The sequence below is a fragment of the Triturus cristatus genome, chromosome 6 (assembly GCF_964204655.1).
Source record: "Triturus cristatus chromosome 6, aTriCri1.1, whole genome shotgun sequence".
Lineage (NCBI taxonomy): Eukaryota > Metazoa > Chordata > Amphibia > Caudata > Salamandridae > Triturus > Triturus cristatus.
The window spans coordinates 110,038,781-110,051,425 of NC_140589.1; the positions used below are offsets into that span (position 1 = coordinate 110,038,781).

Genomic DNA, 12,645 nt, shown 5'->3' on the forward strand with positions numbered 1-12,645 from the left:
CACCTATCCGGTTCTCAGCAATATCGCACAAGCGTTAGAATTGGTTTCGTCAACACGATTCACCCCATCCTCCACAAAACCATTTTAAATTTCCACGACTTTCACAGTCACTCGTTGCTATCAGATCGGAAGCAGTTCTCGCTTATACCAGCCGTCTTACGTACAAGACTTCGAGATGGTCACTGAGTGTACCTGGATCACATGCTCAGCCCTTCATTGGTCCATCTGCCAAATCATTTACCCTTTCCACAGCCATGTTATCGAGAGTCCTGCGCCCCGCTTGTGAAGAACCCATCTATCCAACACGGGCATGTAGGAATTTTTGCAATCATGCATGTATTTTTCCTACACTTTACTTTTTGGAGCAACATTTGACCTCTTCTAGGCCTCCAAATAATCAGGTGCAGAGGCCATCTTTTGGGCTCTCTCAATGCGAAGATGAGCTGACAATGGGCACCAAGAAGTGAACCCTACCGCATAATGCAATATCCAGGAATGATGGCCAAGATTACAGTGCTGTTGCATAGGAAGAATTGTTGGCTGTGTGCAGAGAGCCAAGAGCAGAGACATGGAGGTCAGTTCTCAATCCCAGCATCAACGTTAACTGCAGTATTGAGTAGAGAGGGTTATTAGAACCTAGTGGAGACCAAACCACAGCTTTCTATCCATACCGGATTCAGATTGGGTACAGTACTGATCGGAGGCGCAACTAGAGCCAAATTTCGGGTGGGCTACTAAAGATTTCAGGTGGGGGGGGCTAATTCTTCCAGCAATAGGCAGAGTGGAGATGAAGGGATGAAAAAACAACAAAGCCTCGTTAACACGTATATTGTCTTTTAAAGACCTGTGAAGTACTCGGGTGCGGCTGCGATTAGCGCAAAAACTGTCTGTTTGTCAGCCCAGGAAGCTGTCTCAGCCAGGGCTGACACACACGACGGGGGGGTGGGGGGACTGAAGCCCTTTGCATGCCTGGTACTGATCCTGGGAAAGTCTGGTTCACACTTGCCTTGGACCATGCAACTGACTTGGAAGAAGGAGGGAAGAAAACAAGTTACTTACCTGTAACTACAGTTATCCAGTATTGGTATCTTTCATAGATTCACATGCCTGAATCATTCCCCGTCGCCGAGGCGGGAGTCTCGGTAGATAAAAAAGTAGTGCCAAAAAATAATTAGTAGTAGTAGTAGTAGTAGGCCCAAAGAAAAAAGGCCCTAAGGCCTATATCTTAATAGCCTATCTACTTTGTTATGTAAAATAACCCAAGAATTGGTAGCAACCAATCAGACATCAGCACCCTTCTAGAACCCTCTCAGCAGAGCCAGCTCTCCTCAGATTTTCCTAGCACGAGTGGGAAGCTTATATCCCAAACATAGAGAACTGACTCTGCGGGGAGGAGGGTGGGTGCATGTGAATCTATGAAAGATACCAATACTGGATAACTGTAGTTACAGGTAAGTAACTTGTTTTCTTATCCAGTATTGGGGTATCTTTCATAGATTCACATGCCTGAATCAGAGTAGCAAGCAGTATGCCAAGCAACAGTCGTTTGCGGATGGTGGGAGACTATTGCTGATACACTCCCAATTACGCCCGCAATTTGATAAGTAGAAGGCATAAGATGTTTTCTGTTAAAATCCAAACATGTATCTTACATACAGAAAAGACAATGTAGCTTAAAATATAGCAATTATAAACAGTAAATTGAAGAAACATATATATCTGACCTTAGTTTAAAAGATGCTGAAGGACGGCTTGTCCTACCGCTGTATCTTCCTGCAGAGTAGATTGCAGACAGTAGTGCTTTGTGAATGTGTGAACATTCCTCCACGTTGCAGCACGACAGATATTCTCCAAGGATACTCCTGCGAACAATGCAGTAGATGCTGCCATAGTTCTAGTAGAATGCGCCTTGACCTTTCTTTGTAATGGTTTATTGGCTTTATCATGACAAAAATGAATTGTAGAAGCCAACCATCTGGCTATAGTCGCTTTAGTCACAGCAGACCCAAGTGTAGTTTGACCATAAGCTACAAGCAATTGATTGGACCGCCTGATGTCCTTAGTCCTTTGCAAGTAAAATTTCAGACAACGTTTTATATCCAGTGAATGCAACGCTCGCTCAGATGGAGTGGCTGGATTTGGGAAGAAAACTTTTAGTTTCACTGGCTCATTTAAGTGGAACTGAGTCGGAACTTTAGGGATGAATCGTGGATTTGTCCTGAGAGTAACAAAGTCTTTAGAGAACTGCAAAAAGGGTTCTGAGATGGTGAACGCTTGAATCTCACTGACTCTTCGAGCCGATGTAAGAGCCAAAAGAATAGCCACCTTCCATGTTAAAAATTTTAGCTCAGCCTTGTGGATAGGTTCAAAAGGCCTTTTCATCAATTGAGCTAGAACTGTGTTCAACTCCCACTCTGGAGGAGGTGCACGAATTGGTGGAAAAACACGGAATAGCCCCTTCATAAATTGTTTTATTAATGAAGAGGAACAGAGTGAAGGCTTAGAAGTACTCTTCCTGAATCTTGATAGAGCCGCAAGATGAACTTTAATTGATGAGAATGCAAGCCCAGATTTGGCTAGGGATAACAAATAAGGAAGGATTTGCTCTACTGGAGCTTGTAAAGGATGGACATCCTTCCCCTCGCACCAATGACAAAATCGTTTCCACTTCAAACGATAAGTTTTTAAAGTACTTTGTGCGCGTGATTTAGATAGAATATCACGGCATTCCTGTGAAATGGTTAGATCTTTGTATTCTAGGAAATCAGGAGCCATGCGTGCAAGTGCAGCGACTGTGGATCTGGATGGAGTATTTGACCCCTTTCCCTTGTCAACATCGTCATCGTTAGTATTAGACGGATGGAGCTGTGAGCTAGAAGAAGCAGCTCCTGGAACCAATATTGCCTTGGCCAACGGGGTGCAATCAGGATGAGGCGGCAATGTTCCATCTTCACTTTGCAGATCACTTTCGCAATTAGTGGTATCGGGGGAAAAGCGTACGCACAAAGCCCTGACCATCTCATGGACAGGGCATTTCCTCTTGATCCCTGTTGAGGGAATCTGCTTGCGTAATAGCGGCATTTCTTGTTTTCCTTTGTAGCAAACAAATCCAGTGCCGGTTTGCCCCATGATTGAAAAATTTCGTCTAGTTGCTTCTGCTCTATCTCCCATTCGTGACAGCCTGCCAGAGATCTGCTTAGGTTGTCGGCCAACGTGTTGTGAAGGCCCCCGACGTGCTCCGCTCGTAAGGTTATCTTGTGTGTTGTAAGCCATTCCCATAGTTCCTGAGCTTCCTGCGAAAGGGACAGTGACCTCGTTCCTCCCTGTTTGTTGACGTAATACATGCTGGTCGTGTTGTCCGTCCGGACCAGCACTGAGGCCCCTGCAATCCTCGGGAGGAACGCCTGCAGAGTGAGAAAAATGGCGCGAAGCTCCAGTCTGTTGATATGCTGTTGGAGGTATTCCTGGGACCATCGTCCCTGAATCTGTAGATCTTGGAGATGTCCTCCCCACCCCTCCATGGAGGCGTCTGTTGTTACCACGAATTCTGGAGGAGATGTTAGAAAAGAAAGACCCAGAGCCAGGTTTTCCATCTGTGACCACCAATGCAGAGAGACCATCATGTGAGGTGTTATCCTGATGGAGTCGTTGAACGACCCCACGGCCTGTTTCCATTGTAGATGTAACTGTTCCTGCAGAGGTCTCATTCGGAGCCGTGCTAAAGGTACAAGATTTATAGTTGATGAACACATCCCCAGAAGAGACGCAAACCTCCGGACAGAAACTGACTTTCTTCTTGCGATTGAAAGTGCTAGCTTTTGTAAACGAAGCTGACGTTCCTCTGACAAGAATGCCTTGCATTGTTTGGTATCCAGCATTGCTCCCAGAAACTGAATCCTTTGAAGAGGGAGCAGTTGAGATTTGCTTTTGTTGAGAGTGAGGCCTAAGTTTGAGAATAGACTTAGGCATGCTGAAACTGCCTCTACGGTAGTCTGCTTCGAAGGGCCTTTGAGCAGCCAGTCGTCCAGGTACGGGAATACTTGTATTCCCTGTGATCTTAGAGTCGCTGCTACTGGTGCAAGACACTTTGTAAAAATTCTTGGAGCAGATTTCAGCCCAAACGGAAGGACTTTGAACTGATAGTGGACGCCAGCCACTACAAATCGCAGGTACTTGCGATGCTTGGGAAGGATAGGAATGTGGAAGTACGCGTCCTCCAGGTCCAGATAAGCCATAAAATCTCCTTTGTTCAGGCAGCTCAAAACTTCATCCAGTGTAACCATCCGAAAACTCTGCTTCTTTAGAAATTTGTTGAGCTTGCGGAGATCCAGAATCGGGCGCCACTCCCCTGACATTTTCTTTATGAGGAAAAATCGAGAATAGAACCCGGTTCCCTTCTGGGGCGAAGGAACCTTCTCTATTGCGTTCTTGCGGAGCATTATTAAAGCTTCTTTGAACAATAAGTGAAGACGAGGGGGAGGGGGACCCCTGGGCGGGGCAGTAGGAGGTTGTTTTAAGAACTCCAGGGTGTGACCGTGTCTGACTAGGTCGATGACCCAACGATCCGAGGTGATCTCCTCCCAATTGTGTGCAAAAGTTGTTATCTTTGCTCCCACTGGGAGGGAAGGAGGGATGACTGGCGTCCAGCGTAAATCATTGCTTCTTGTTGGCGTCGCGACCCTGATTGTTCGATCGCCTTCTTCCTCCCTGACGAGAGAAACTATTCCAGGAATATTGCCTGTATGATGATCGTCCATAAGGCTGTCTATATTGAGACTGATATTGTCTGTTTTGCTGACTTTGATAATTTCCCCTTAATACAAAGCCTCGACCTCTTGCACCACGGAAAGATCCCCGTTTGTATTGGAGAGCAGCTAGTGACTTAGCTGTATCCGTATCAGTCTTGATCGCTAGGAGGGCCTCGTCTATATGCTTCCCAAACAAGGATTCTCCATCATAGGCCATATCAATGATTTTGGCTTGAACCGCTGGCCTAAAAGATGTTGCTTTAAGCCATCCTTGACGCCTGAGAACTGCAGCCCCTGCAAGTTGCCTAAAGTTGGTATTTGCAATATCCAGAGCACAGTCTATGATCTCTGATGCGGCTCGTTCTCCCTCTTGAAGTATTTTCCTTGCCTCTTGTTGACGATCTTCAGGAATGAGGTCTATAAATTCAGAGAATTCTGACCACATCTGGCGGTCATAGCGACCAAGAATGGCCAAGGAGTTTGCAGCTTTGATAGAAGTTGCCGCCATCGTAGAGAACTTCTTGCCGATCAGATCCAATCTTCGCCCTTCCCTATCCGGCGGCGTTGATATCGGCATAGCCGGATTTTTGGACTTTTGTTGAGCAGCCTGTGATATAACGGAATCTGGTCGGGGATGACCGATTAGACAGGAGGGCGTCTCTGGAGGAGCACGATATTTCTTATCAATACGAGGGAGGACCGCAGGTACAGAAGCAGGTGTCTTCATAATTTTTAACCCCTCATTCCAAATAAAATCGATGATGGGAATTGCCCTGGTAATTTTCCTTTGCTCCTCTTTAAAGTCATGGAGGAAACAATCCGTATGCTCCACAGTGACTGGTAGTTGAAACCTGACTGCTGCACGTTGCATTAAATTGTGAAAGCCACCTATATCCTCTGGAGGAGAATCCGATGGTTGCGGAATAGGTGGAGAAGGCATGGGAATAATGTAATCATCCCAAGGATCCAGATTGGTATCTTTATCCGGTACTTCACCTTCTTCGATATCTTCCTCATCAGAGGAAATGGTATCATGGTGCGATTGTGTCCCCGAACCAGCAGGGTGAAGCGGCGAATTTGGAATGTCCGTGTGTGGCTCTTCCGTCGGTTGTAAATTAGGAAGAGGTTGTTGTGGAGGAAAGCGTTGGCGGTAATCCGCCAGCATGGCCTGAAGGTCCTGAATCAGTGTAGGCGGGAGGTGACTCGATTCTCTACGATCCCAATCCCTTGAGGGATGCCTGTAAACTGGTGCAGCAAGGTCTTCCTGGTACGCATGCTCATGGTAGTCATCCTCCTCATCCACCTCTTGACACTTAATATGCAACTCCGAGGGGTGCCTAGCTATCCCGAAAGGACCCTCATCATCCTCCTCTTCAAAATCATCACCTTCCGTATATGAGTCCAGGATATGCGAAGGCAGCAAAGGAGAAATATTGCTGTAATCCTGTTTATGAAAAGTTTTTAGCTGAATATGCGTGTACGCAATAGGCGTAACATGGGTAGTTGGTGGAATCGCTTTAAGGAAACCTCTCGTCGACGGGCTTCCCCTCATCGACGGACTTGCTGTCTTTTGAGGCGTCGACGGGATTGTCATCGTCGGCGGGATTGTCATCGTCGGCGGGATTGTCATCGTCGTCGACGGGAGCGTCATCGTCGACGAGGTCTTCGCCGTCGACGGGATCGTCATCGTTGACGAGGTCTTCGCTGTCGACGGAATAGTCGTCGTCGACGGGGTCTTCGCCGTCGACAAGATCGTCATCGTCGACGAGGTCTTCACCGTCGACGGAATAGTCGTCGTCGACGGGGTCTTCGTCGTCGACGGGGTCTTCGACGTCGACGGGTCTTCGTCGTCGACGGGGTCTTCGTCGTCGTCGACGTGGTCTTCGTCGTCGACGGGGTTTTCGTCGTCGACGGGGTTTTCGTCATCGACGGGGTTTTCGTCGTCGATGTTGTCATCGACGATGTTGACAGAACTTCCTTCAAGCTCGACGTCGACGCAATTGTCGACGGAGTCTTAGACGTCCTAGGAGACATGATAGGTGACGATATCGAAGTAGTGGAGACTGTAGCCGTCGACAGAGGAGCAGCAGAAGTCACAGAGATAGTATAAGATGATCCCACTGACAAAGTCTTAACCTGAGATTTACTCACGGTTTTTGTAGTTGAAGACTTCTTGGATCTGTCAGAGTCTTGTGACTTCTGTGAATGGTCAGAAGTTACATGAGAGGCCTTATGATGTTTTCTCCCTTCACTGGAAGAACTATCAATTGATCTAGCTCTCTTGCTAGATGTCGGGGCCCTGTCATCCTCCTCAGCCGAGGAAGATTTCAACCATAACAATACTCTTGCCTCTCTGTCCCTTAAGGTCTTAGGAGGGAAAGTCCGGCAAATACTACAGTCCTTAGCAACATGCTTAGGATGTAGACAATAAATACACTCCTCATGCTGGTCGTCTACATGGACCCTCTTCTTATCACAGGTCCTGCAGGGTCTAAACAAAGCTTTTTTGTCAGACATGACTGAAGAAAAGAAGAAACTGAGTAGGCACTCAAGGAGACTCCCTTCCACACAACGTGCGGTGAAAATCTGAGGAGAGCTGGCTCTGCTGAGAGGGTTCTAGAAGGGTGCTGATGTCTGATTGGTTGCTACCAATTCTTGGGTTATTTTACATAACGAAGTAGATAGGCTTCTAAGATATAGGCCTTAGGGCCTTTTTTCTTTGGGCCTACTACTACTACTACTAATTATTTTTTGGCACTACTTTTTTATCTACCGAGACTCCCGCCTCGGCGACGGGGAATGATTCAGGCATGTGAATCTATGAAAGATACCCCAATACTGGATAAGGAGTGTTTCCAAAATGTCGAGTCACAAATAAGTTCAGTTGTAATCGCAGCACTAAAAATAGCAAAGCACTTTTTGATGTTGTGTCCTTCGCCGATCTGAAGAAGCGAAGCCTGGTTGAGACCCACCATGACCGGTGTGGCTTACACAGAAGACCCCTATGATGTATTTCACTACCAACCCCACCTGTGGCTAGGACGGAATGTGGGTGGGAGTAGCTGGCCCTAGACAGCATTTCTGCTTTCTATGAATTCTACCTGGGTTTCTACATTCTTTTTCACACTTATGTGTTAAAGGTTGAGACAAGGTAGATGTAAGGAACTCAGTGGTTTTCTGCTGCATCATAAGGGTGTTACGGAAGTCTTCGTGTTCCCACCCTCAGAAGTCCAGGTCAGTATCTCACGAAAGCCCAAGGTTCGGTACACTGATAGAGATGGAGGCTTTGAACTCTCTCTTCAGCTCCAGGTAGATTTTCAGTAGCATCGACCGCATGGACTGCGAGGGAGTAGACCTCTGTGGCGCTTGGAGGTGCTGGTATCTGTACCCAACCGTTCTTCCCTGGCTGGTGATTCTCTTTTCTTCATTCGTTGTTTCTGCCTTTGCAGTACAAAGCCCTTTTCATGACAAGAAAACTGCTAAGCATTCTCCATGGTAGGTGAAATAGCCAAAAATGTTTTGTGCCTAAGTGGGGCTGTGAACACTAATTAGGATATGCTCTCGTAAGCACCAGTCAATCAGTGATCATCTACAGAACGTCGATCGCTATGCCACCATCAGCACCACAACAGCGGTAAGATCCCCGCCACAGTTGAGGTTGGTTGCATACCTTCATTGAAAGTATTAGTGAATTGCCGATTTTTATACTAACTGTTGGGATATCATGGATGTTAGCGTCACCGATGGCTGAGTGAATATGAAAAGTGTAGATCAGTGGCGTTAAAGCTGGCCGCGCACAAACTTTAAACAAAGTGGTGTAAACCATCTTGGCAGGCAGCTACTCAAGTTTTTTTTCTGGGCGGACCTTCATTGTTTTGCAGAATTCTTCCCCATTTCATTTGCTGAAACAGCCTGGGGATAAGCCAGGGGTGGCCAGAAAGTAAACTGTGTTGCAGAACAAATGCAAGAGGGTGGAATTACATATCCCATGATCTTCCAATTCCCATTGGGTCGATCGTAGCGGCCACATTTTGGGGGGCAGTTTATATGAACCCCTCACTCCCACCCCACGTCATCTTGCTTTCTGACTAAATTGAACACCAGCGAAGTAGCAGGTTGAATTCTAAGCCCCTTTTGTCACCCCTGCAGGATCCTTGCAGGAGCGACGGAAGAGATCCGATGGCGCAAAAGCAGCAGGGCGAGAAGTGAGTATCCACAGGTCAATACTGCGGTTACGAAGGCACGATGCATCAAGTGTGTCCCACGCTTCGCACAGAAGTTATCGTTTACAATAATCCAGGAGGAATCATGCCGATGGTGCAATCTTTCAGAAGAGCCATTTGTAAATTGAAGAAACAGACTTGACCTGTAATTTGTAATTTGTTATTTGTCTGATTATTGGAACTCTGACGGGCAGCAAGGCCTGACTGGCATAACTGTCATTTAAAATTAAAGAGAGACCTGTTAGTGAAGTACAGCAGAGCTATAGTGAACTCTAGACAAAAAGCCTAAGTCTAAACCCAGAAAGTCTTAGACAAGGCTGATCACATCAAGTGATCACAAATTCCTTGTAAAAAATATGGGTCTCAGAACGTTCCCTGGTGCAGAAGCCTGCTCCATGTTTATGAGGCAGCACTAAGCCACTTTTTCTGGCTTAATGCTGCCTCGTAAATATGGTTCCCTTTAACGCAGTTTTTATGTGTTAAAGGGACGTTCCTTGGGTGCTGCTGGGGGCGTTCCCAGCAACATCCAAGGTGTTTTGACAGTGCCCCAGATTTATGGGAAATCATAAATCTAAGGCAGCGCCAAAGACGTACGCCTCCCCAGGGGAGATGTAAGGGAGGCACAACGAGGAGAAATATCTTTATTTCTCCTCGTTTTTAGGTCTTGCCTGAGCGCTAGTGCATGCGCTAGCTCAGGCGAGACCTTTAGTAAGCGGGTTTTCAAAGTGCTGCCTAGTTGCCTAGCGTTTGCGTTCTCGCGAGCGTGCACGCGTGCAGCCGCCCGATCACTTTAACTTTTTCGTGCTGCTGCGCGCGCCTCACTGCAATGCCCCGCCCCCTCCCCCACCACAGAGCGCGTCTCACAGCCCCCCGTCCTTCTCGTCACACGCGTGCACTCCCCCCACTTGTTTATTTACTTTTTGCCGCGAGGCCATTTCCTGCACGCGCGTGTGCACTCCCCCCACCCCTCCCACTTGTTTTCTTAGTTAATTGTGATATTCCTCTCTACTACTAGATACATTCTCTATGTTGTGGGCTTTCCAGGTCTGACCTACAGTTGTGCTCATCCACGTGCCGTAAATAAATGAGCATCCTAAAATAAAGACACTATGTTGCTCCACCTAGCAACTTTGGGACCTTCTCTCTAAGCGGTGAGTCTGGATTGAATAAAGGCAGCATATTAACTCTCCCATCAGTAAGCTTTGACTTGATGTCATCTTCTTTAATTCTCAAATCAGCCAAAGATAGGTTTAGGAGGGAATTCATCAAAGGTGGGCTTGGTTTTCGACCAAATAGTTTCTCCCCTTTTTCATTTTTATGGCGAGTTCATAATACGGTCACCAGGATGCAAATGAATTCCAGGGTACATCGTTTTAGTTGTAAACTGGTTAATTTTTGTGCTTCAAGATGAGGGCTTGGTATTAGTTGGCATGCTGTGTTAAAAAACCCAGCGAAGTGCCTCAAAACCAGCATTATAGTGCGAAACATAAAGGACCAGACATACTGTTAAAAGTTACCCCACTCACTACAAACACATTAGCAATGGTGTGTTTAAAAAGTGCATGAATAGGTTTAATGTGAGCACTTACTAGTAGGCTTACTCTTTATGGCTGTCCAGCGAATTATTTCTCAGCAAGCAAGACAACTGTCAGAGGCACGAATTGTACCTGCTATGGAGGCGAACATGCTTTAAGATTCAAATATGTCACCTATTCTGAAAGGCCCTACAAAGTGAGTTATACATTTTGTTGAAGTGAGAGGATACAGTGTAATAAATCTTGGACCGATTAATATAGTGTGATGGTGCTAAAAGCATCATTTGTTAAGAATCAGATAAAGGCTTGAACATTGGTATTGGTAATGTGCAAATAACTAAAGTAATACATGTTTTATTGAGCCAATCGTAGCTTCTATAATTAATGTCACTTTCATCTTGCGGTGAGAGTTGAATTCCTTGCTTATCTGAACAAGCATTGGCATAGCCAGTAGGTCTCGCTTTTGGGACCTTATAAGTATTTAGTTATGCAGCACAATATCCTTGGTGCAACAACATCACCTGTTGCATGGGTAAATACTTATAAGCTCCCAAAAGCGAGACCTATTGGCTATGCCAATGCTTGTTCCTTTTTCCATTTGTGCTGCATTCTGCATCTTGTAATTGTTTTTTGTACGTGAAGGTTTCCATTCCTGCACCGCGGGCACCCTTGCACCATGGTGCAAAGGTGCCTGCATTGGCGCACGGCAGCCCATTGTGTGCCGGCACAGGGGAAAGGGCAGGAATGCGCCGTACCTGATAGATAAGGCGCATTCCTACTGTTTTCGCTTACCGTAGGGCAGCGCAGCAGGAAGGCCTGCAGCGCTGCCCTACGGTAAAACCTCATAGTAAATACATCACAAAGTTTGTTGTCAGCCCTCGAGTTATGGGGCAATCAGAAGGATCCTACGGTGAATGTCGTCCAGGCGGGGTGAGCGATTCTTATGCAGCAGAAGGCTGGGGATACAAGGCGGGGAGTACATCAAGTGATGGCTGAAACCTTTCAAAGGATATTTTGAGAATTTTGGGTGGCACATCCTTCCTCAGTGCCCACAGGAAGCAGATTTTTGAAAGTTTGTAGAGAAGGGGATGCCTGACTTACTTAGTCATCCCCTGAGACCCAGAGGATCCGCCTAATTACATTTGTCAGGAATTGAAGCCAGCTCTGCGGACCCAGAGACGGGCATCACAGGACAGTGTGAGGCTGCGGCAAAAAAACCTACCAACATGAAGAGGACACAGGATGGCTTACATGGAAAGACTGCAACATTCTTTCTTCTTTTTAAGTTCGCCTTCCTAGGAGGTTCCTTTTTACCATGTAATATCATTCGTGTATTGTTGTAACCGATGGCTAAATCAGTAGTGTTGTATATGCGTTTTTCCCTATTTATATCTAGGTTTTGTAGAATAATGAAAAACAATTGTTTAAATAAACTAGAATGTGTGACTTTTGGTTCAAATATTCCAAATTGCTTCTTTCTGAAGGTGCGCAGACTGCATAAAGTGAAAGCAAGTTTCTCTACACAAACTTCTGCTGCTCTGTTGACGTGCCTAAGCACAGGTGGGCGTAGTAAAGTTTTATTTTGACACGTAAGGCAGAGGCTTGACTCTTCTCAGCAACCACACCTCGTCCGCGCCTCCAGGCAGTGTGAAGTGAGCGGCGTAAACCCAGACAAGACTCTGCCCATCCACTCATGCGCTGCTCCGCGCCCACTGAGGCAGGAACTTGTATCCTGCGGCTATGCTTTTTGACTTATTGAGTTTTAATTGGCAAGGTTGCTTCCTTTCTGCCACCCCTTCCCTCCCAGACCAATGTTACTCTTCATGCAGCGCTTCCTTCTCCTTGGGTGACTCATGCCCAAGCCATCATAAAGCGCTCTCTCGTTAGACCGGCAGCAGCCTCCTACACGTCGGGTTCTCAGGTTCTCCTCTACTGCTTCCAGCAGGTCACCCTCCACTTGCACCCTGCGCGTTCCTTGACATGTGCCAAGCTCCGCCTCTCGCCAGGCTGGGAGATAGAGAGAATGCCCCAACAGATGGCTCCATGTCACTAAGGACACAATGTTCCAGTCGTGGGAGTTCCTTTTATTAACCACTATTATCTGGTACTTCGGTCCATTTGCATCAATCAAAGAAAACC

The 12,645-nt window shown here is 46.6% G+C and overlaps 1 protein-coding gene across 2 annotated transcripts in view; it reads right to left on the reverse strand.

Annotated features, from left to right (window-relative positions):
- DLK2 (delta like non-canonical Notch ligand 2) overlaps positions 1 to 12,645 on the reverse strand; it is a 249,454-nt gene that overhangs the window by 19,929 nt on the left and 216,880 nt on the right. The gene's annotated exons all lie outside the window — the stretch shown is intronic.